We start from the raw sequence: 4,508 nt of genomic DNA, 5'->3' as shown, positions 1-4,508 counted from the left end.
ATCATTAAATGGTAATCTTTATTACATTATTTTTATTGATGATCTAACAAGAATGTGTTGGATCTTCTTTATGAAGCAAAAGTCAGAAGTTGCGGGTGTATTTTGGAAATTCAAAGCCAGAGTTGAGAATGAAAGTGCATGCTTGATTCAAACTGTAAGATCAGATAATGGCAAGGAGTACACTCGGAAACTTTTAACAGGTTTTGTGAAGAGGCTGGAATTGAACATCACCTGACAGCACCATACACTCCTCAACAGAATGGCGTTAGTGAAAGGAGGAATAGATTCATAATGAAGATGATGAGATGCATGCTTCATGAGAAGAATCTTCCAAAACGTTTTTAGGGAGAAGCAGCAAACACTGCTGTGTACTTGCAAAATCGAATATCAACAAAAATTGTGAAGGACCTGACACCATTTGAAGCTTGATATGGTTACAAACCTTCTTTAAAGTTTCTTTGGGTTTCTTTGCTTTACTTACATTCCACAAGTCAAGCATGATAAGTTTGACAAGCTTGAAAAAAAGACAGAAGCTAGCATCTTTGTTTGGTATAGCACTATATTCAAAACTTACAGAGTTTTTCAACCACACAGTAGTCGTGTTATTGTGAGCCGAGATGTTCATTTTATTGGAAATGCGCAATGGAATTGGAAAGAATTGACGAAGGTGAATCAGATTTCTAATGCACCAAGCAATTTAATCTTTGGTAGCATGTTAGAAGAGCCTGAAGATGAACGACTAGAAGAGTCTGAAGATGAACGACAAGAAGAGTCTGAAGATGAACGACAAGAAGAGTCTGAAGATGAATGATAAGAAGAGTCTTAAGATGAACGACAAGAAGAGTCTACAGATGAACGATAAGATGCTTTGGTTGATGATGCACCTGTCAAAGGAAGAGCTTTCGATGATCGAGAAAGACAAAACTTGGGAGTTGGTTAATTGACCACTGAACAGAAAGATAATTGGAGTAAGATGGATCTTCAAGAAAAAGCTTGGAGTTCACAGCATCTAAACAATGAGGAGTGTTAAAAGATCACGTATTTCTTTAGATTGTTGTATCTGATTAAATCTCCTTATAGTTAAGAGTTAGATTTAGTTTTGATTTGATTTAGTTTGTTATTCGTTTACTAGTTTGTTACTAGATTTTCTACAGTTTTTTAGGTAGATTTTCTAAATATCTTTGTGTATTGTTTGTATATATATAGAGCATTCTTGCTCTTCATAACATAATCTTCTTATCAACCATTCAATCACTCATTCTTTCACTAACAAGTTTAAGTATGCTGTAGAAAAGAAATTTGAATTGAAAATCAAATGCTTGCGCACTGATAATGGTGGGAAATTTCTTTCAAATGATTTTATGGAATACTCTAAGGAGCATGGGATTCAGGGTCAACTGACTTGTCGAGAAACCCCGCAACAAAATGGGGTGGCTGAGTGCAAGTTGCTCATCTTACATCAGTTTGCTTGTCTTGGCTGCATGCGAGGAGTCTTCCAAGAGAGTTATGGACATCGACTTTTCAAATAGCTTGTCATGTTGTAAATGGCTGCCTCCATGGCAAGAGACAGAATCATCACCATTCGAGCTAATTTATCATCGTAAACCCAATGTGAGTTATTTTCGTAATTTTGGTCTATTTGTTATGTTCATGTACTGAAACATAATCGAACTAAACTTTACCCAAAGAACAAGAAATGAATTTTTGTTGGCTATGATACACATAGAAAGAAGGTTATTGTATCTCGTGATGTGGTGTTTGATGAAATTTCATGTTACAAAGACGATGCAGATGGTAGCAAAAGTACAACTATTGTTGCACGCTTTCGTAATGATTCTACATTAGGGAGAAAGAAAATTTTCAATTGCAACAGGCATTCAAGCTGAGAAGAATACAGAAGCCACTACAAATATTGAGGTTGGCACAAGAAAAAATCCTTAAAGACAGAAAAAGTTACCAGATCATTTGTCTGATTTTGTAGTTGACATTAATCAATTTTATGTTCTATCTTGTTTTTTTTATGGGAGATAAAAGGGAAAATGAGCCGAAGTTGTATAGTGAAGCTAAAGGGATTTCAGAATGGAAAAATGCAATGATGGAACAAATTTCAGCACTTGAAAAAAATGACACCCGTGGGCTTGTACCAAATCTCATAATGCCGATTTAATTACTTGTAAGAGGGTTTACAAGTTGAAGAAAAAAGCTCATGATAGAATTGATAGACACAAAGCTCGTCTTGTTGCTCGTGGGTTCTCTAGGCAATATGGTCGAGACTATGATGAGGCTTTTAGTTCTGTCGCAAGGATGACATCATTACAGACAATCATCTCTTTAGCTACTAGTAAAGGCTGAAAGTTATGGTAGCTTGATGTGAAAAATGCTTTCCTTTACGGAGAGTTGAATCGTGATATTTTTATGGAGCAGCCGCAAGGATTTACCGCTAAGGAATATCCTGATTATGTGCGCAGACTTAAGAAGGCATTGTACGGACTCGAGCAAGCTCCTCGTGCTTGGTTTTATAAGATTGCTCAGTATCTTAATTTTTGTTGTTTTAAGTCTTCATGTGCTGATCCGAGCTTATAATGTTAAGAAAACAACAATTGTATGCACCCTGCCCTTACTTTATGTTGATGACATGATTATTACTGGTGATGATATTGTTGAAATCAGTAGTCTCAAAGATGTCTTGTCTGTTCGTTTTCAAATGACAAGATTAGGTGAAGTCGATTGTTTTCTGGGTTTGGAAACTAAGAAGTGTGATGGTTATTTTCTCTCTAAAAAAGGATATGCAGCATGTTTATTGCAGCGGTTTCGTATATAGAGAATTCAAGAGATAAAATTACTTCTATGGAACCAAATCTCAAATTAGCTAGAAATGAAGGGAAGTCATCCAAAGATGCTACATTCTTTCTGCAACTTGTTGGTAGTTTATTCTATTTAACTATCACAAGGCCAGACATTGCTTTTTTAGTAGGAGTTGTGTCTCAATTATGGATAAGCCACATGAGACTCATTTAATTGCAGCAAAAATGATTCTTTGTTACATCAATGACATTCTAAATTATGGATTAATGTATGAGAAATCAAAGTCATTTTTCTTAAGTGGTTTTGGGGATGTTGATTGGGCTGGTGACGTGAACGACAGATACCTCACAACAAGTTTTTGTTTTACAGCAGGCTCAACTGCAATTTCATGGTGCAGTAAAAAGCAAAGCACTGTTGCTTTGTCCAGCTATGAAGCAAAATATGTAGCTGCTACAGTGGCTACTTAAGAATGTTTGTGGCTTAGGAGGCTTATTCAAGAAATGGTGACTACTCTCAATCATCCAACTCAAATTAATTGTGATAATGAAAGTGCAATAAAACTTGCTGAAAATCCGGTGTTTCATGCTCCTTCGAAACATATTGAAACTCATTATTATTTTGTTCGAGAGAGTGTTTTCGCAGGATGTTGAACTGCAGAAAATACATACTAATAAGCAAGTTGTAAACATATTTACTAAGGCACTAGTCTAAGTGAATTGTGAAGTTTTTCGTAAGGCTCTCGAAGTTATTGAGAAATAAGCTTGCACTAACGGAGGCTACATAATTTAGTGTAACTTATTGCTAGTTTGAATTAGTCAAGTTATTCATTTCTATTAGAACTCTGTTAGCTTTATTTCTGCAAATAAATTAGTTGCACGTTAAGTAGTTTGGTGCAAATCGGTTGAGTCTTTATAGAAATTATTTTAGTTTAAATAGAAGTCTTACTGTTAGTAAAATAAACCTACAGTATAACACTTCATATTTCAGTTGTCTCTCTTTTTTTAGTAATAATAATTTCAGATTTATTCATACTTTTGAGTGTTAGATATTGTGTCATGGTTCTCTGTCCTTTAATTTAAACTCTAAGAGTTCCCTCATTCCAAGCTGTGAATGACTTGTGACCTACGAGGAGCTACTTCAAGCATGGCTTATGAGACTACTTGGTATCTTACCTAGGAAGTGAGCTGCAACCCCCTAGGTCCATAATAGTCCACCTCATCGGGGAGGGGCTACCCTTCCCTTATCTCATCCAGCTAAATGGTCTGTTCGACGTCCTAATTCACATAAAAACATGGTTAGGATTAGAATCGGGATAAAAATCGGACAAATAGAAATCGAACGGGCCTAAAAGGAGCTTACACGCACCTTCCGCGCGCCCCGAGTGCCCAGGAGGATTCCAATCGCAGGTCTCACACGCGAGTCACGGACTGGGTTTCAGATGGCAGTTAAGGTTGGACAGCGGGTCGACTGCTTCGCTTGGTTGTGGATCGTTACTCGAGTTAGTGGGTTGGTGATCGCTTGTGGATGTATATAATAAAATGATGTAAAATTCACAAGAATAAGTGCAAGTATACACTATCACAAGTAGCAAGTAATAAGTAAATTATCGATTCCACAGGGAACCTATCTTTTTGGTTAATTTTATCGCTGGAAATTAAGTGAGTTTTTGGGTAACATTCAAATGGGTGTTGGTGATTTTAACT

Source organism: Cucurbita pepo, unplaced genomic scaffold (assembly GCF_002806865.2).
Source record: "Cucurbita pepo subsp. pepo cultivar mu-cu-16 unplaced genomic scaffold, ASM280686v2 Cp4.1_scaffold000258, whole genome shotgun sequence".
NCBI lineage: Eukaryota > Viridiplantae > Streptophyta > Magnoliopsida > Cucurbitales > Cucurbitaceae > Cucurbita > Cucurbita pepo.
Note: the sequence above shows the minus strand (reverse complement) of the source record.